We start from the raw sequence: 21,950 nt of genomic DNA, 5'->3' as shown, positions 1-21,950 counted from the left end.
ATATTAGTACAACGTATACGTTTTATTATGTAGATAATTTTTACATAATTATTTAATTTATTTCGTAATTAATATTATTTTTAAATATTTTTCAAAACCCTAAAATTTCCTTTATATATATATGTATATATATTCCGTGCCTCTCATTCTTCCTGTCTGCGAACCCGCCGCCCCACCTCTTTCTTCTTCTTCTTCTTCTTCTTCTCTCTCTCTCTCTCTCTCTCTCTCCTCTCCTCTCTACCTGATCTTGTCGACTCGCTCTCTCACGTCCGATCAAAATCTTACAAAATTGTTACTTGTCTCTCTTCTATCTAGAGACGTAAGTTCCGATTCGTGTTCAGATTTCCCCTCTTTCATTTGCTTTTTTGCGATCTAATGATTTTTATTTTTATTTTTATTTTTTTCTGTTTCTTCTTTGATTTTTTGCAGATGGCTAATGGCGGAGCTGCTGCGTGTGCAGAGAGGGCGACGAGTGATGCGTTGATGGGCCCCGATTGGGCTGCAAATATTGAGCTTTGTGACCTTATCAACATGGACCCAGGGTACGATTTAGGGTTTCTGGGGTTTTAGTCTGAGATCTCAAATTGTGTGGTTGAATTGGGTGAAAAAGGTTGATTCTTGTGAAGATTAAAGTTTAGATCTTTATTGCTAGCTGATGATAGGATTCTTACCTGGTGCTGAAGAGGACTTGGTAGCAAAAATTGGAACCGGATAACTGATATTTTGGAGCTTTCTCTCGAAATGTTTGTCTTGAAATCATCTATTTCTTTAACCACTTAGGAAGCAAAGTATTTATACTTGGTCATTTTTATTTTTTTGGGGCCATCTTAATCTCTAATATGCCTTACCTGCCCGTTTGGTCGCTTGCAATTGGACTGGTTGAAACTACAGTGACATGCAAATGGTCATTTTCGTCAAGTTGCAAGTGTTCGTTTTCTTTGCAGCTACTAGTTGTAGTTGCAATTGCGATTGCAAAAACCCTTCCTGGTCGTTGTGTGACATATGCCAGATCTTGGTACAAGTCATAATTGCAACTCAAGACAATACATAATGGGTTTTAAGCTGCAATCACAGTTGCAAGTGTCATTGCATGTAATAGCAGCTGCAACAATCTCAGATGCATGCAAGTGACGGTTGCATTGCAACTACAGTCACAAGCCGCCAAACGACCACTAACTTAGTTCTAGCTTATGAATTGTTTTCGTTCTTTTATTTTCAAAACCTAGTCTCTCAGCAATAGAGTATAGGTGCGTTGTAATGGATGGAGCATTTCCAAGTCATTCATGCATCATGGCCTCTATGTAATGCTAGTAAATGAACATAGTGATTTTATTTACGGTTTGTGCCTGCTTTGGCTCTTCGATTTTGCTTTACACTAGAGAGGCATTTTATTTTATTTAGTTGAATTTTGAAATAGTTTAAATTATGCCTGTTTGTTTGAAGTGTCCCCCTGCATTCCAGCTGAAGCATTATTTGATGAGTAGTTTATTGTATGAACCTGTTTTAATTATCTTTTCTGATGAAATGCAGGCAAGCAAAGGATGCCCTTAAGGTTCTTAAGAAGCGCTTAGGGAGTAAAAATCCCAAAATACAGCTCCTTGCCCTCTTTGTGAGTCTAAAAACTGCTCGTAGATATATAATCTTTTATTGATCTCCTAATATTTGGGAGAGATTGATATTTTCAGATTATTTTTGTTTAAAAATATTAGTTTTGGAACATAATATGTTCTCCTCTTTTGAAGAGCCTGACATTCTGCCTAAGCTACTTATCGTGGTTCTCTTATAGCTGAGGGCTATACTACACCTATGCTATTGTCTTGGTAAAGATGAAATTTAACAGTTTTCTCTTTCTGTGCGTATGGCCTGCTGTAATATTGTCCGAGACAAAAGTGAGCCAGATGTCCAATTTTTTAACATCTCCAAAGGAAAGCTGATTATAATAGATCCTTTGCAAATGGTTTAATAGTATCAAAGTAACCTGCTCTGAGTATGTGAGCCAATTCAATTAAGCATGCTAGTTAACCACATGTTAGTAGACATGTGAGAAGGTTCAGAATAATTTCTAATTTGTTTGCACTAAAGATGCAAGAACAGTTCTTACGAATTTAAGAATTCAAGTCATTTTCCATACAACCAGTGTTACAGAAGGCGCTAGACGGACTAGGCGTTCAAGCCGGGGCCTAGCGCCTAGGCACCTAGGCCGCGTTTGCCTATTTTTTAATTTATTTTGAGTTGATAAAGCTTTAACTTGTATATGTTGTTCTTGATTAACATTTTCTTCATCACTATGCCTCCTCCTCCTTTGGATATCATTGTTGTAGCTCATATTCCATCCAATCNCTTATCTCCTCGTCGTCGAGTTCCTTCAAATCCAACCCCGCCGAGACCCAACTGCGCTTTGCAACATTCCCTCATTGCTCGTTATTAACTTATCTCCTCGTCGTCGAGTTCCTTCAAATCCAACCCCGCCGAGACCCAACTGCGCTTTGCAACATTCCCTCATTGCTCGTTATTAACCGCCCCGCCGTAGGCTCGCATCTTCGACGTCGATTCGTTTGACGTACCCGAGGCAAGATCTCATTGCTCAGTTTGTCATTCTTTATATTTTAGATTGTTATGAATTATCTGCATATTTTGAATTATGATATAATTATCTGCGTGGCTTTTTTGGTGAAATAATATTAGATAAATCATAACAATATAATAAGCAGTATTTTCAGAACAATTATGACTAATTAAAAAGAATTTATTTCATCAGCAGAATCATTTTTGGATAATTATATTAATTAAAAGGAATTTATTTGAGAACGGAATCATTTGAAGAAAATTATGATGAATTATAAGAAATTTATTTTGGAAAAGGAATTATTTTAGATTAATTATTAAGAGAAATAATTTAAAATGAATTAATTTAGAAAATATTATGTAGACGTTGTTTATGATTTATAATTCTTAATTTTTGGCTATTTGATATGTCATGATATTATTGTACATGATTAGTTGCATTGATTGTTCATTGTTATGATTGAGAATTGTTAGGAGTTCATGACTATAGTGACCTGTATGACACAGTTAGGATCTAGAACCTCGTGTGTAGTTGACCTGGAATTACGAGAATTAGGATGAGAAGTCTTGGTCCATGTGAGCATTTGGGATTGATGATGTATATTACAGGCTCGCGCCGGTGAAGTTTGAGTAGTCACCGGGGTAGGTCAGAGGAGATGAGATTTGTGATTGTTGATGTATATTCTGGGCTCGCGCCGGTGAAGTTTGTGTAGTCACTGGGGTGAGTCAGAGGAGTTGATATATTTATGATTGTGGTTGTATTCCGGGCTCGCGCCGATGAAGTTTGTGTAATCACCGGGGTGGGTCGGAGGAGTTGAGATATTTGTTATTTGCGATCATTCAGTTATCCGATGATATGAGCGTTATATTTGTGTGAAATGTGGACCAGTGGCAAGTTATAGAATGAATAGTACATGATCTTGTTACTTAAGGTGAATATGGATGCTTGTGTGATATGTAGGTCAGTTGTATTTCTTTTCATACATAGATCGGGGTCAATATTTAATTATCTACAATTTGAGATATATGGTATATACATGAGGGTTTCCTTGTTTGGATTATTTTGCTCGACGTACTACGTCTCTTGTTGTAGATTTTTAAGTATTAATTCTATCTATTGTATGACCTTGTTGCTTGGATGGTTTCTGATCTCTACCTGCATGATCTTGTTACATGGTTGATTTTTGGACTCTTCGGATTATTAGTATTCCAGTTGCATGCCTCTATCGTTATTACTATTACCACATGTTCTATTTCTATTTCTGTTATCGCATTGACCACACATATGTTATCATTACTGTTATTGTATTTGTTCCTGCCTTGGGGGATCTTGCCGTGTGTTATACACGCTGACGTACTCCTATTTTCTAGGTATACATCAGATTTAGGAGATGGACAGCCTCGGTTCGGAATCGTACAGGAGCCAGAAGATTCTTAGCAGGGGTATCTTGCAGAAGGAGTAGAAGAACCAGCTGAAGGGTAGTGATTTTTCTTCCGTAGTAGTAGTTGGACATTAAAACTCTTTTACTATACTTTTCTGTAGTTGATGATGGATTTATTATTTTGGATAATCTTCTAGCATGAGAATTTTAAACTTAGCTAATTTTCATATTATGATTTAGTTAACGAAGTTATAGCATACCTACAAACTTAGCATATAAACCTAAACCAACCATGCTCTAAACTTTAGTTAGAGATAACCCAATTATTAAATACCTAATTTGAAACCCTCAAATTAACATAGCTATTTAAATAGTTTAGCCATAATAGTGGGTGAAGTTTATACAAAAACCCTCAACTTTGGCCAAATTAAATATTTCACTTCGCATGGGCTTATATATATGTGCCGTCCACCTCTCATTTTACCATTTAAGAAGAAAAATCTCTTCAAAACCTCCTCCCTTTCCTCTGCACGTCTCCAACACCTCTCCTCTTATAAAAAAAGAAAGAAAAAAAATATTCCAAAAGCCTTCATCTCTAAAGAACATTGAAGAAGAAGGAGTGGAGAAAGAAGGTAGTTGAGGACTTTGGTGGAGGAAGTGGGGCAAAGTCAAAACCCTAGGTAAAATTCTCTATTGCATGTTGTTATTAAGGATATTAGAACTGAAATTATATGATTTAATTTGGATTTAGTCTTTCATGTAACATTTTAGGGCATGCATGTCAATTTATCTTGAAACAGAATTTCGTGTAGAAATTCCAGCATGATACACTATCAGAAAAAAGATCATAACTTTCTTTATATATATCCAAATGAAGAAATTCTTTCTGTTCTAGAAACTACACATTCGTGGCTTACATTTAAGACCATGTTTTTTTAATTATAAAATCATTTACTAGTTTGAAAGTACAGTTTAACTCAATGCATGTGTCTGAAACTGTCTGCTTGAGTTATGTCCTTTGTAAAGAGCATATATCTCAACATATACCATGCATGCATGAAATTCTTTCTGTTCTAGAAACTAAACTTTTGTGGCTTTCATTTGAGACCCTGTTTGTTTAATTCTAAAATTATTTATTAGTTTGAAAGTATGGTTTAACTCAGTGCATGTGTCTGAAACTGTCTGCCTGAGTTATGTCCTTTGTAAAGAGCATATATCTCAACATATACCATGCATGTATGAAATTCTTTTATTCCTAAAACTAGACTCAATTGTCCTTCCATTGATGTGGGTTTAAATTAATTTGAATAATGTTTGGTAAGTTTATACCTAGTTCTAATAGCTAGTATATGTACTCGCAATTTTAGTCTACCCCATGTGTTGTTTTGCATGTAACATGCATTATAAAAATAAAAATTTGATGCAACTAATGGGACTTGGAATCTAATCCATTATATAACTTATATGCCAAATTTGAGCTCATTTTCAATTTGTTAAGTATCATAAATAAATCATTAATTTCAGATAGAAATCTCTATTTTTCTGCTATAGTTTTGATAGGTGTATTTTGCTGAGAGTATAACACTTACTATACACCATACATTGATGTAATATTTTATATTATAAAATTAGACTCATAATAGAGTCATTTGGAACTTGTTTCATATATTTTGGACATCAATTGTTATACCATCCATTCACCTAAATCTGCTATATGTACACTACTAGTACTGCTGTGCATGCTAGAGATATTGAATGTAATCATCTAGAGTGTAGCTTATACCGTAATATAATTTTTAAGTTAGAAAATTATAAAAGACATAGTGTTTAGAATCTCATGTGGGTATACATATATATAGGACAGAGAATCTTGGATTCATTCGTTGGCCGAGAGGATCCTGGCATAATCGGTAGGTAACCTTTCATTGTTTCCTCTCAAGTCTTTGAGAGTTCGATTGATTACTTTCTTAAAATTCCTACTAGTTTGTTTCTCATGCTAATTTGTATATCTTATCACTTCCGTAATATTCCTATTTGATTCACTTCATGCATTGGCTCTTTGTGATTTATTAGTCATTGTTATCCTAATGTTGTTTATATCAGTTTTATATCTTTGATAATATTCCATTCTTTGTTGATAATTGATAGTCTATATTTATGGATTATACCCTGTGTGAAGTAAGTTTCACCGGTGGGTGGTAATAGTAATGTGTCCTGATAGGGACAACGCCGTGTGTGAGGACGCTCACCGGTGGGTATATAAAGTCATGCGCGGTTTATTGATTATCTATGATTGGGGATTTTGAAATCCTGAATATTAGACCTTGATTATTCATCTTTACATATTATTTTATTTTGATCAATGATTACAATATAAGAATGGCAACTTAATATTAAGATCCCTTTGTTCAAGTTTAATATCTATGTCTATCATTTTTATTCGTTCCCTTGTATTATACCCGAGATTTTTATGGTAACCTATTGGGCCTTAGGCTCACCCCTATTATTTCTGAATCCACTCACAGGTCATACTGCTGGCAAGGATAAGGTAATTGCAGACCCTGAAGTTGAAGATTAGCTCCGGAGGAAACTCTTAGTAGGAGTTAATTTATGTTCAATTTTGTAGTATTTTTGATTTATAAAGCATGTACTAATGTTGTAGCCACTGCTATTATTGTAATATTTTGTAGTTCCCTTTAGTGTTCTTCTATTTTGGTATTCTATGGACTCTGCTGTCAACCTCATGATCCTGAGTATTGCATATACATCTCCACTATCTATTTTGGTATTCTATGGACTCTGCTGTCAACCTCATGATCCTGAGTATTGCATATACATCTCCACTGTCTTATTTTTCGCCCTTTAGTATATCTATATTGTGATGTGCATAAAGATTTAGCAGATCGACCATTCTTATTATAGATAGGTCATGCCCAAATTTTTATGTACCTCCCTGAGGGGTGTTACAAAGTGGTATCAGAGCACAGGTTGACACCTTAAGAGTCATACATAAAATACCAAAGGGACTTAGGGATGATTCGAGTCGGTGTCAAACACTAGTCATGGAAAGATTATCTTTCCCTGACATTCTTGTAATATCTAGACTTCTATTAGATTAGTTTTGTACCCTTGGATGATGATAGATAACTTTTGGCAGGAATGACAGATTTCGATTCGAATGTTTCTGGGATGGAAGGATCCATTAGCAGCGGGGAGGTGTGGTCAACATATTCAAATGATTGGGAGATCAGCTCTGAGGAGACTGATCCAGAGAATACATTTAGGGAGAGAGTGGATTACTCTTCGATTGGCCATCACACCCGTGGGCAATTGGCGAAGAGTGGCGAGCTTAAGAGTGAGGACCCTGAAGAGGAGGACCCAAAGAGGAGGACCCCGAAGAGGAGGACTCTAAGGAGGAGGACCCCATAGAGGAGGACCCCGAGGAGGACCCTATAGAGGAGGATCCCGAGGAGGATGAGCCGGAGGAAAACCCTATGGAGGATGAGGATCCAGAGGAGGAGCCCATGGAGTGGAATTTTGAGGTTATGCAGGAGCCTCTACTTGGTGGGATACTAGAGGGAATTCTACTTGGATGGGTGGTTGACCCGAATGAGGAGGATTGGGCATAGGAGGATGAGCCGATAGTGGATGATCCTATTGAGGACGATGAGCAGGAGGAGATCAGCTTAGATAAGGCCAAGAAGTTTCAAGAGGACTCAGAGAAAATATCAGAGGAAAACTAGTGGCTCTCAGGATCAGGAACTACACAGAACTGGTCGAGACTGCGTTTGAAATTGAGAAAGACCAGCTAGAGCATCAGGAGATTCGCAATAAGAAGCAGAATTCAGCTAAACACCCACGGACCGAAGGAGGTCCCATAACCGACAAGTCAGCAGTCTGCCCCAGATGTGGAAATCATCACTCCAGATATTGCAGACTTCACCGTGGATGTTACGAGTGTAGTCAACCTAGGCATTTCAACAGAGATTGTCCAACCTTGAGGAATCAACCAATAACAGAGCGAGCACCAGGAGGAAATCGTGCATTTCGAACTAATGCCTCACAATAATCAAGTGCTCCACAGCGGAAGGCTCAGTCCAACCAGAGTGTGCAGCAAAACCAGAGGAACCAAGAAAGAGTTTTCGCTCTGACAAGGAAGGATGCACAAGCATCGCCATCTGTGGTGGAAGGTACTCTTCCCATATTCTCATTCACCGCTCATGCACTTTTCGACCCTGGATCTACACACTCTTTTGTATCCCCTCACTTTGCTAGGAACTTTCCCAATTCATCGACACTATTAAGTAGTGAGATAATTGTCTCCACACCTATGGGTGGTAGTCTCCTAGCATCATATGTTTATGAGAATTATGGAGTTTTAGTGAGTGATCATGTCATGAATGCAGATCTTATATGCCTAGACATGTCAGATTTTGATGTTATCCTAGGAATGGATTGGTTAGCATCTCATCATGCTACTGTAGACTGTTTGAGAAAATTGGTAAAATTTAAACCACAAGCGGAGGCGAGTTTTGTTTTTCAAGGGGAAAGTAGAAGACCCCTCACACACCTAATCTCATTTATGAAGGCTAACAAATTGTTGAGGCAATGTTGCAGTGGATATTTAGCTTGTGTGATAAGTGACCAATTGAATGAGAAAAAGCTTTCAGATATACTTGTTGTAAGAGATTACCCAAATGTCTTTCCAGAAGATTTGCCATGATTACCTCCAAATCGGGAGGTAGAGTTTGCCATAGACTTGGTCCCAGGGACCACTCATATATCTAAAGCCCCTTATAGATTGGCGCCAGTTGAGATGAAGGAACTGAAGGAACAACTTCAGGAGTTATTGGATAAAGGATTCATTAGACCCAGTGTGTCTCCATAGGGAGCACCGGTCTTATTTATGAAAAAGAAAGATGGGAGTATGAGACTCTGTATAGATTACAGAGAGTTGAATAAATTGACCATTAAGAATAAGTATCCACTCCCAAGGATAGATGGCCTATTTGATCAGCTTCAAGGAGCTCAATATTTTTCCAAGATTGATTTAAGGTTAGGGTGCCATCAGTTAAAGATTAAGTCTGAGGACATAGCAAAGATAGTATTCAAGACTTGCTACGGTCACTATGAATTTTTAGTGATACCTTTTGGACTGACTAATGCGTCGGCCAAATTCATGGATTTGATGAACCGGATATTCAAACAATATTTAGATCAATTTGTGGTGGTTTTCATTGATGACATCTTGATCTATTCTAAGAGTTACTAAGATCATGAAGAACATTTGAGGATTGTATTGCAAACCTTAAGGGAACAACAGCTATACGCAAAGTTTAAGAAGTGTGAATTCTGGCTAGAAAAGGTGATGTTTTTGGGCCATGTGATCACTAGAGATGGGATATCTGTGGATCGAGCGATGGTTGAAGCTGTCGTGAACTGGCCGCGTTCCACCTAAGTGACTGAGATTCGTAGCTTTTTGGGACTAGTAGGATATTATAGAAGATTTGTTAAGGACTTTTCCCAATTAGAAGCCCCTTTAACTTATCTGACTCGTAAGAATGTCAAATATATATGGAGTGAGAAATGTGAAGAACATTTTCAGGAGTTGAAGAAACGGTTGGTAACCGCTCCTATCCTCACTATCCCTACGAGTTCAGATAAGTTTTTGATATATAGTGATGCATCTTCAAGAGGTTTAGGTTGTGTTCTGATGTAGAATGAGAAGGTGGTGGCTTATGCCTCTAGGCAATTGAGGCCTCATAAGAAGAACTACGCCACTCATGATTTGGAATTGGCTGCTGTGATTTTTGCCCTGAAGATATGAGGACACTATCTATATAGGGTATCATGTGATATACAGATCACAAGAGCCTAAAGTATATATTTACTCAGAAGGAGATTAACATGAGACAAAGAAGATGGTTACAATTGCTGAATGACTATGATATAAATATCCTTTACCATCCAGGTAAAGCTAATATAGTAGCTGATGCACTCAGTCGGAAGAATCATATTGCATCAGCTAGTTTGCTAACTAATCAAGCTGAGTTAAGTAAGGAGCTTGAGAGAATGGAGATTGAAGTTAGAAAGTATTCTTCTGAAATGAAGATTTTTCAGATAAGCCTACAACCTACTCTGTTGGACCAAATCAAGGAGCGATAGAAGGAAGACAATGAGCTAAGTGAGATAAGGAAGAAGGTGGAACAAGGAAAATATTCAGATTATAAGATTCAAGATGGTGTTTTGAAGATGGGTAATCGCCTTTGCATACCCAATGATGGGGAGCTTAAGGATCAGATTTTGAGAGAAGCTCACCAGACCCTATATGCTCTTCATCCGGGTAGCACTAAGATGTATCAAAACCTTCGACAAAACTTCTGGTCGAACCACATGAAGTAAGAGATAGCTGAATTTGTGTCAAAGTGTTTAACATGCCAACATGTAAAGTTTGAATATCAGAAACCATCGGGACTATTACAACCTTTGCCCATCCCAGAATGGAAATGGGATCACATCACCATGGATTTTGTTACTAGACTACCCCGCTCAACAAAAGGAGAGGATACCATATGGGTGGTAGTTGACCGCCTAACCAAATCAGCGCACTTCATACCCTACAAGATGTCGTATACCATGGAAAAGTTGACCATATCTTATACATTGATGAGATCGTGAAGCTCCACGGGATTTTCATATCCATTGTATCAGATCAAGACCCTCATTTCACCTCAAGATTTTGGAAGAGTCTACATCGAGCTTTAGGGACTAGACTGAAGTTCAGCACCTCAGCACATCCTCAGACTGATGGACAATCTGAGAGAATGATACAGACTATGGAGGACATGCTAAGAGCTTGTACCTTAGATTTTGAAGGCAATTGGGCTACGCACTTGCCGCTAGTAGTAAATTCGGGGACGAAATTCCCTTAAGAGGGGAAGTATTGTAGCATTCCATTTTTTCCTTCCGTTGATCGGATACCGTTATCGATACCGATCCATAAGTTAGTAAATTCTTTCCTTTATTGTGTCTCAAATAATCTTCTAGCATGAGAATTATAAACTTAGCTAATTTTCATATTATGATTTAGTTAACGAAGTTATAGCATGCCTACAAACTTAGCATATAAACCTAAACCAACCATACTCTAAACTTTAGTTAGAGATAATCCAATTATTAAATACCTAATTTAAAACCCTCTAATTAACGTAGCTATTTAAATAGTTCAGCCATGATATAGTGGGTGAAGTTTATACAAAAACCCTCGACTTTGGCCAAATTGAAGATTTCTCTTCACATGGGCTTATATATATGTGCCCTCCACCTCTCATTTTGCCATTTAAGAAGAAAAAACTCTTCAAAACATCCTCCCTCTCCTCTGAACGACTCCAGTACCTCTCCTCTTATAAAAAAAAAAGAAAAAAAAAGATTCCAAAGGCCTTCATCTCTCAAGAACTTTGAAGAAGAAGGAGTGGAGAAAGAAGGTAGTTGAGGACTATGGTGGAGGAAGTGGGGCATAGTAAAAACCCTAGGTAAAATTCTCTGTTGCATGTTGTTATTAAGGATGTTAGAACTGAAATTATATGATTTTATTTGGATTTAGTCTTGCATGTAACATTTTAGGGCATGCATGTCAATTTATCTCCAAACAGAATTTCGTGCAGAAATTCCAGCATGATACACTATCAGTAAAAAGATCATAACTTTCTTTGTATATATCCAAATGAAAAATTCTTTCTGTTCTAGAAACTACACATTCGTGTCTTCCATTTGAGACCCTATTTGTTTAATTCCAAAATCATTTACTAGTTTGAAAGTATAGTTTAAATTAGTACATGTGTCTAAAACTGTCTGCCTGAGTTATGTCCTTTGTAAAGAGCATATATCTCAACATATACCATGCATGCATAAAATTCTTTCTGCTCTAGAAACTACACTTTCATGGCTTTCATTTGAGACCCTGTTTGTGTAATTCTAAAATTATTTACTAGTTGAAAAGTATGGTTTAACTCAGTGTATGTGTCTGAAACTGTCTGCCTGAGTTATGTCCTTTGTAAAGAGCATATATCTCAACATATACCATGCATGTATGAAATTCTTTTATTCCTAAAACTAGACTCAATTGTCCTTCCATTGATGTGGTTTTAAATTAATTCGAATAATGTTTGGTAAGTTTATACCTAGTTCTAATAGCTAGTATATGTACTCGCAATTTTAGTCTACCCCCTGTGTTGTTTTGCATGTAACATGCATTATAAAAATGAAAATTTGATGCAACTAATGGGACTTGGAAGCTAATCCATTATATAACTTATACGCCAAATTTGAGCTCATTTTCAGTTTGTTAAGTATCCGAAATAAATCATTCATTCCAGATAGTAATATTTATTTTTCTGTTATAGTTTTGATAGGTGTAGTTTGCTGAGAGCATAACACTTACTATACACCATGCATTGATGTAATATTTTATTTTATAAAATTAGACTCATAATAGAGTCATTTGGAACTAGTTTCATATATTTTGGATATCAATTGTTATACCATCCATTCACCTAAATCTGCTATATGTACACTACTGGTGCTGCTGTGAATGCGAGAGATATTAAATGTAATCATCTAGAGTGTAGCTTATATCGTAATATAAGTTTTAGGTTAGAAAATTATAAAAGACATAGTGTTTAGAATCTCATGTGAGTATACATGTATATAGGACAGAGAATCTTGGATTCATTCGTTGGCCGAGAGGATCCCGACATAATCTTTAGGTAACCTTTCATTGTTTCCTCTCAAGTCTTTGAGAGTTCGATTGATTAATTTCTTGAAATTCCTGCGAGTTAGTTTCTCATGCTAATTTGTATATCCTATCACTTCCATAATATTCCTATTTGATTCACTTTTTGCAATGGCTCTTTGTGATTTCTTAGCCATTGTTATCCTAATGTTGTTTATATCAGTTTTATATCTTTGATATCCTTGAAAGATTATATTGTAACGTTTCGACTTGCTTCCATTATTCGACTATCGGTACTAATAATATTTCATTCTTTGCTGGTAACTGTAGGCATATAAAATTGCTTATAGGTCCCCTAGCATAGCTCGGCACAAACCGACGAGCCAACGAGGCGACGAGATCGACGAATCGCACGGAAGCGACGGAATGAATCCACCCGCGTGCAGAATCAAGCTAATGAGTTGAGGAATCAACGAGTCATCCAACCGAGAGCGGACTCGGACGAATCACGATCGAATCAAGATCAATTTCGGACTCGAACTCAGAAGCGGATTTACTGCCAAATCAGGAATCCAATTTACTGCCAAATCAGATCGTCAAATCAGAGCCTCAGGTCAACCGAAACACGGACAAACGAGAAACGACTCGAAAAAGTCGGAAAACACTGCCCGCGGCAGAGGTGGCCGACAATTCCCTTTTTGCAGCCACTGTCCTGAGAGCCTATAAATAGGCCTAGAGATGTTCATTTTCAGGGGTCGAACTTTCAAGAGCCGAAACTCTGCCGGATTGAAGAGTGAACTCGGAGCTTGAAGACCAGAAGACTTGCACCATTCAGATCTGATCCTCGGCGACCATCCACGTCAGAAAAGGCAGGATCTCGAGAGGAAGAAAGAACAGATCTGAGATCTACACGAGACTACACTCCAGATCTAAGCTTGGTCTTAGATCTCGAGATCTGAGCGATTATTCCCTTGGTGGATTAATCCCTCCCGGCTATTATTCCCTTCGTGGAATAATACCCGCATACTCGTGTAGATCCGACCGGATCTAGATCGCGCGGTGGTCCACGGATTAACCCCGGCGCAGGCAAAGAACCCACCAAAGCGAGCGACCGCAAAACAGGAGCTCGTGATTTGTTCACAGAGGAGAGTTGTAATTTTTCTTTATTTTCTTTGATTTAGTTGTAACCGGATCTATAAAAGACCGGATCTTTGTAACCCAAGATGACAATCATATCAATGAAAAAGAAAACAGTTTTCCACGCGAACAATCTGGCGACCACAGTGGGAGCCGACGATCTCGCCAACGAGATCGATGCGTCGCAGCCGCGGATTGCAATCCCGGTCGTGGAGGAGGTCGAGTACGAGTTCGACCAAGCCAAGTTCGAGGAGTACGTGTCCTCGTCCGGCTCTATCTCCCCCCGCAAGTCCAAGAAGTTCTCCTCCGGGAGAAAAGCTCGTTGGTTTGAAGCTGCTCGGGAAGCCCACGAAGCTCTCAACCCAACTGACGCCGAAGTTGCGTCAAATGAAGTTCCACCGACCTCCAATCAGGTCAACCCAACTCCCGCCAACGCCTCTACTGTTCAGGGCGTTGTGACTCTCTCAAAGAGAGCCCGCCAGAGGCGTCGTCAACGCCTTGCGCGGCAATTCGCTAAGGCGATGGAGTCTACGGACGGATTCCGCTACCACGCGGAGTTGAAGAACAGAAGAGGCAAACAGCCTCAACCACCAATGAATGGCGACTCTTCCAAGCCGCCAAAGAAAGAATGGGTCCGCGTCAAACGGAACCGTTCGACACTCGAGGAGCGCATTCGCAAGCGCCGCGCGATGTCAGCGCAGGCACGGGCTCAAGCTCAGGAAGCCCGTAGAAAGCTGCAAAAGGAGGTGGAGAAGAAGCCACCACCAACACGACAAGTCTGGAAGCCTAAGTCTGAAGTGGCGACTCAGGCCAAAAAGCAACCAGTGCAGCCTTCTAAGGAAGGTCAAACTCCGGCGAGTCAACCAAAGTCGCCGTCAATCCCAATAACTTCTCCGGGAGATCATGCAGAGTCATCCCGCAAGAAGAAACCAATTTTGGAGCGCCTCGGTCCAATTCCTGACGTGAGAGGCAAAGCTCCAATTCACGAGCGTTTGGGCCCGATGAAGAAGCCCAGAACGACTCAACATACTGGGGGTCGCCATCACCTCCAGCATGACAAAGACCTCAAGGCAGCTGCGCGCACCAATTTGCGCATTGAAGTCCAAGATCACGCCGAAAATTCACGCCCAAAAAGGCATGTTTTGAGGCGGGTAACCTTTGAAAGCCCAAAGAAGGCAAGTCAACCTCAGATGGAAACATTATCATCTGATAATGATTGTGTTGTACCTGAGAAGGCGTGCCCGCACACGATAGGTTACTCTGACTGTCAAAATGACGAGTTGTACTATCGTGCTGGGGGTACGAATAGAACCAGGAAGAGGAGTCCCCGAGAACGGGAAATTCAATGTCCCTGTTCCAAACTCATTCGGGCGGTATTGTCGGAATGCAATTGCATTAAGGCGGTCCCCGAAAGAGTTTCAGTTTTTGAAAGACTTAATGCGGAAACGCCAAAACCAAGGCCTAGGCGCTTCCAACGAAGAAGAAGGGTGATTGAAGACGGAGAATTTCCGAGGGTCACCACCAACATGACGAGCAAAGGGACATCGGCACGAGAAGATTTCGAGTCGATTCTGAAAGCTTCCCGACCTAGAACCCGTCTGCAGTCCGGAACCATAGAGCGAGCAACTTATGGTAGGATTCGGACAAGACGCCCTTCAGAAGATGAAGAATCTGATGCCGGCTCCGCGGTGGCATCAGATAATACAGTATCCAGCGAGGGACAACCCCGCGAGGCCCTGATGATAAGTGCGGAGCAGATGGCCAAGATGCTTGAAGACGCTTTGGCTAAGCAGAAAGAAAGTTTCAAATTTGAGATGGAGATGGCCATGCAGCAGATGAGAGAAATGCATGACCAACAGATCCAAGCATTGGCGAACCAACAAGGCGAGCAGAATCATCGTAACCCGATTAATGTGGAAGATGAGGATACAAATGCTCGTAACACCAATGATCCTCCCGTCAACGCAGGGGGTGGTAATGAGAATGCTGGCGAAGAAACCGGCGAAAACCTGAAGATCAAGAACCTCGAGAGCAAAATCAACACACTAATTTCCGCTCAAGAGAAGAAGAAAACAGGCATTCCTTGCCCATACCCAAGAGAATGGGAATCGATCCCATATCCGGCGAAGTTTAATTTAATTAAATTCACATCGTTTAATGGGATGGGTTCACCTACCCAGCATTTGATTTACTTTAAATCGCATTTGGGGGTGATCTCTGGTAACGAGCCTCTGATGGTGCGGTCATTCGTCGGCACTCTTCGCGGAGCCGCCTTCGATTGGTATCGCCGCCTCAAGCCAGGCAGCGTAAACAGCTGGGATGACATGGAGACCAAGTTCCTGGCCAACTTCTTCGACGACGACACCGAGATATCTATCGGATCGTTGCTCGATGAGAAGCAGAAGGACGGAGAGTTAGTCGATACCTTCGTCAAAAGATTCCGGAACAAGGCGATGAATTGCCGGGACCCGATCACAGAGGAATTCATCCTCCAAACTTGCCACAACAACCTTGCGTTGGACGTGTTGGAAGCAATGGGAACAGCACCGTCTGACACTTGGAAGGATCTGAAGGCCCGAGGGGAGCAGGCTGAGCGATTCCTTAGAAGGAAGAAGGCCGAGAGGAACCAACCGACGGTTAATCCGCTGGACTCAAATTTCGCCTCTCGTGGTAAGGGCAAAACACCTGCAGCTACTGGTGGTGCTAATCAAGCGTCACAACAGCAATCCCGAAGGCAGCAAAAGACTTCGGGTCCACAAGCACCCCAACAATCCAGAGGACAATGGCAACAACGGCCTCAGAAGCAGAAATCTGCGGAGCCGAGGTTTCCTAAAGTGTACTCCTTCAAGGATGATGAAGTTCCCGGCATCTTCAAATACTTGTTGGAGAACAACAAGATCCAGTTGCCAGCGATCGTGGATCAAGAGGGGGCCAGCAAGGTGACGGATCCAAAGTACTGCGCGTACCACAGAGCGGTCCACCACCCTACGAGATCATGCTACCACCTCAAGGACAAGATCCAGGCGTTAATCGACGTAGGAGTCATAACCCCGAAACCAGCCAAGAATGTGGGGGCCAACGCAGTGTCAATCAGTTTTGGGTCGGTGCCTACAACTTGGTTCGAGCCAAAACGCGTCACCAAAGTCGGGATGAAGACGGTGAATGACGATCCGCACGGACAGCGCCAAAAGGGACTTGTGCCGCACACAACCCCAAATGGCGAAATCCTTTGGGTTCATCCAGATCTGATTGGAGATGAACAATGGGCCGGTTCGTCATCCGGGAGGAAGTCTAAAGGAAAAGGGAAGTCTTGTTATGGAGTCTCTGCTATCCCAGGGGAAGATGACGAAAGAATCCCCACTTTCCCGCTCTCTGAAGAAGAACAAGAAGCTTTTGCGACACGGAGCGGAAATGAATACCACTACAATTATCCGCCACCTAGTGAGCAGGGGGTGAACAAGCGGGGACCAGCCAAAACTCTCACGGAGATGGGAGTGATTGCAAGTCCCACACCGGGTAAAGAAGCTCTACGACAACCGGTGAATAAACCAAAAGAGAAGAATCCCCAAGAGGTACAGAATCCGAAGCAGTCTCGTTTCAGTCGTCCAATTGGAAGAGACAAACCGGAAAGCTCGAAGACTCCGCATAGCTTCGACATTATGGCGCAATTAGCCAACATTCCTGCACGGATAACGCTGTATGAGTTGCTGCGATTATCCAAAGAAACCAGGGAGGCCCTACAAGAAGCTTTGGCCAATGCAGAGGTATTTCTGACTCAAGTCAAGCCGGTGCATGAACAGCCAGAACCGCTGAGTCAACAGTGCAACATAGCGACTAAGAACCTTCCCTGCATTACTTTCACCAAAGAAGATATGCAGACGAAGAATTCGAACCACGATCGGCCGTTATATTTCGTCGGATACATTGGCTCCAGCCAAGTCAACCGAATCCAAGTGGATCCGGGTTCTGCTGTGAGTATTATGCCGCTTCGATTGATGCATTTCCTCAGCATTCCAGTAAGCAAGTTGGCGTCCACAGGCACTGTTATCTATGGATTCAACACTAGTGGGTCAAGACCCTTGGGTAAGATCCGGGTGAAGTGCCAGATGGGAGATCTGAAGACAGAAGTCACGTGTTATGTGATCGATGCGGAGACTTCGTACAACTTACTATTGGGTCGGCCTTGGATCCATAGTAATGTGATAATTCCCTCTACTCTCCATCAGTGTTTGAAGTATGTCGACACTGACAATGAGGTTAGGACGGTGGTCGCGGATAAGCAACCATTCAAGGGGTATGAGAATTATTTCACCGATTCTCTCCTTTATGGTAACGAATCCGATACTGAACCATCGGCCCAGGGCACAGACAGCGGAGAAGAAGCTGATTCTGAAGCCGGATTCGATTACAATGGCGGTTTTGTTTTAAATGACATTGTACCCTTTGTAATCAATCTTGACGATGAACAATCGTCAGATGGAGGTTGTAACTGGCAACTTGCCGATATTGCAATAAAAGATGATTTAGAGTACTCCTTGTCTCTTGATGATGTGATAAAAGAGCTGTACGACAATCCTGAGTTGTATATGCCGATCCGATCATCCTATGTAACGAAGGAACACCTCCAGCATTCTTTCGGAACAACCATGGTCATCCCGAACAAAGTAAGAGGTGCTAAAGAAGTGATTTACGGTAAAGGAAAAAGCTCTCCGTTACCAGATCATTTCCTAAGTGAAGACGAAGATGATGACAAACCTGGTCGACATCTATCCAAGTATAGTCCAGAAGCGCGCAAGCTCATGGAAAAGCAGGGCTACGATTTCACACTCGGAGAAGGTTTATACTTCGATCGAGGTCCTCGTAATCCAGCCAAAGCAGTATATGTACCAAAAGGTAAACCTGAGGATTATTATAAATATGGGCGAGGCTTAGGTTATGTTTCATCAGATGACGAATGTGGTTGGCAAATCATCGATCAAATTGCTAACAAAGCCAAGAAAGGATACTCTCCCGATGCTTCAGAGTGGGACTCCGATACAAGTCTGGGAGAAGTCTTCAAAACCCTAATGTCAAATATGGCTACAGCCGATCCATCCACCATGGAAGACGACGATCAAATGCCAACATGGGAAGACCCGTGGGTTCACCATCTGAATATGCAATATGGCGATAGGTTCGAGCAAAGAGAACCACCCACTGAAGATAAAATAGTCCAGATTAACATGGGTGATGAGGCCAACCCAAAGCCTATATTCATCAGCGACAGTCTTCCCCCAGATGAGAAGGAGGAATTGATTGCTCTCATCAGGGAATATATCGACGTCTTCGCATGGAATTATGAAGACATGCCAGGGCTCGACCCCAATGTCGCAATGCACCGCCTCGATATCAAGCCGGATGCCAAACCTGTCAAGCAACAGCAAAGACGGTTTCGTCCGCAGATTATGGAAGCCATTGAGGCAGAGGTTAAGAAGTTGATCGAATCAGGATTTATCCGAGAGGAACAACATCCAGACTGGTTAGCCAACATCGTTCCCGTCATGAAGAAGAATGGCAAAATCAGGATTTGCATCGACTTCAGGAACCTGAATGAAGCATGTCCGAAAGACGATTTCCCTCTCCCAATCACGGATGTCATTATCGACAATACATGTGGATTTGAGAGGATGTCCTTCATGGATGGATTTTCGGGATATAACCAGATCAAGATGCATCCAGAGGATGAGAAGCATACGGCGTTTAGAACACCCCTCGGCGTCTTCTGCTATACGGTGATGCCTTTCGGTCTGAAGAATGCCGGTGCCACATACCAGCGAGCGATGACTAAGATTTTCCAAGAACATCTCAGGAAAACAGTCGAATGCTACGTTGATGATTTGGTTGTGAAAAGCCGCAACAAGGAAGATCACATCAAGGATTTGAAGACAATGTTCGATCTCATGAGGAGTCATCAGTTGAAGATGAACCCCACTAAATCATTTCTTGGAATGTCCAGCGGAAAATTTCTTGGGTTCGTCGTCACCACTAAGGGTATACATATCGATCCTGATAAGGTGAAGGCGATACATGAATTGCAGCCCCCGAGGAATCTGAGAGAACTCAGAGGATTGCAAGGGCGTTTAGCTTATATCCGGCGTTTCATCTCAAATCTTTCTGGGAAGTGCCAACCGTTCTCTAAGCTGAACAAGAAAGGAGTATCATTCATCTGGGATGATGCCTGCCAAAAAGCGTTCGAAGATATCAAAACATATCTGGCGAACCCTCCTGTTCTCGTTGCACCGAAATCTGGTAAACCGTTCTTGATTTATCTCAAGGCGATGAACCACTCGATAAGTGCCTTACTAGCGCAAGACGATGATAACGGTCACGAACAGGCAGTTTATTACCTCAGTCGGACCTTGGTAGGCGCTGAGTCTCGATATCCGATGATTGAGAAAGAATGCCTTGCATTGGTATTTGCGATGCAAAAGATGCGGCATTACCTGGTGGGACAGACGATCTACGTTATCTCCAACGTTAATCCAGTACGGGTGTTTATGACGCAACCGGCCTCTATGAATTGGCGGCTAGCGAAGTGGGCCCTTCTCTTGTCCCAATACGATTTGCACTTCAAGCAGCAGAAGTCGATAAAAGGACAGGCGATTTGTGACCTTTTGGCGGCAAACCCGACCACAGATACGGCAGAAGTATATGATGACTTGCCGGATGAAACCCACGAGGTTAACACCACATCACACCAACAAGTATGGCAATTATACTTCGATGGTGCCTCAAGGGCAGTTAATAGAGTAATAACCCCGGGATGTCCTACAGTTTCCTCTGGAGTTGGAGTCGTCTTAATCTCCCCTGGAAAGCACGTGATGCCTCGGGCTTATTCGTTGACTAGTCCGTGCTCCAATAATGTTGCCGAATACAACGCGCTTCTCATTGGACTCAGTTTCGCCAAAGAGCTGGGGGTCGAATATCTCGAAGCTTTTGGAGATTCGCAATTGATAGTCAACCAAGTTCGCGGTGAGTATGAAGTCAGGAATCAAGACCTGATCCCGTACCACCAGGAAGCCATCAAAATGGCAGAATCTTTCGAAGAATTCTTTATTGAATACATCCCTCGTCTCCAGAACGCTTATGCAGACGCACTGGCGGCACTAGCAGTATCACTGGCACAGCCTCCCGAAGCTGAGCTGTTAGTCACAGTACGGACGCATCAACTCTGCGTACCCATATACAGTACGGAGATTGAAGAAGAAGAGGATAGAAACGTGAACGCCAAAGAGGTGAATTCAACTCAAATTGGGTCTGAGTCCCGAGATTGGCGTTTTCCTATCATCGACTACGTCCAATATGGTATCTTGCCAGAGGATGTAAAAGAAAAGGAATCAATCCGCCGAAGAGCTCCAAGATTCTTCTATAATACCGAGACCCATACGTTATACCGTAGAGGGTACGACGGTCTTTTGCTCCGATGCCTTTCGAACAGAGAAGCAAAGGAAGTTCTTAAGGAAGCACACGAAGGAGAATGTGGTGCGCATCAGCCCGGTCCTAAACTGTATGATCGCATCAGGAGGATGGGATATTTCTGGCCAACGATGGTTCGTGACGCAATCGAATACGCACGAGAATGCCACGCTTGCCAGATACATGCGAATTATATGCATCAACCGCCAGAGCAGTTGCACACGTCAACCACGTCTTGGCCGTTCGAGACTTGGGGCATGGACATAGTCGGTCCTATTTTTCCCCCTTCAGTCAAAGGTGATCGGTTCATCCTCGCGATCACAGATTATTTCTCAAAGTGGGCTGAAGCGATTCCGCTTAGAGAAGTGAAGACGAACAACGTCATCAATTTCATCAAGCATCATGTCATTTACCGACACGGCGTGCCAAGAAGGATCATTCATGACAACGGTCCACAGTTCATAAGCAATGCCTTCGTCAGATTCTGCGACAAGTTCAAAATCGAAGATGTTTCGTCGACAGCTTACTACCCCGCCGCGAATGGATTAGCGGAGGCGTTTAACAAGACGATCATCAAGATCTTGTCAAAGCTCGTGAAGACCAATAAACGAGACTGGGACGATAAACTCGGTGAAGCACTCTGGGCTTATCGCACCACCATACGCACGCCTACGGGAGCT

At 41.7% G+C, this 21,950-nt stretch overlaps 1 long non-coding RNA gene across 1 annotated transcript; it reads left to right on the top strand.

The window, feature by feature from the left end:
• LOC109822254 lies at positions 235-1,575 on the top strand. Its single transcript, XR_002242062.1, has 3 exons — positions 235-319; positions 430-542; positions 1,531-1,575. It is a non-coding gene; the product is annotated as an uncharacterized LOC109822254 (long non-coding RNA).

Source organism: Asparagus officinalis, chromosome 8 (genome assembly GCF_001876935.1).
Source record: "Asparagus officinalis chromosome 8, Aspof.V1, whole genome shotgun sequence".
In the NCBI taxonomy this organism is placed as follows: domain Eukaryota; kingdom Viridiplantae; phylum Streptophyta; class Magnoliopsida; order Asparagales; family Asparagaceae; genus Asparagus; species Asparagus officinalis.
The sequence above is the reverse complement of the archived record's forward strand: the minus strand, read 5'-3'. Positions and strand labels throughout refer to the sequence as shown.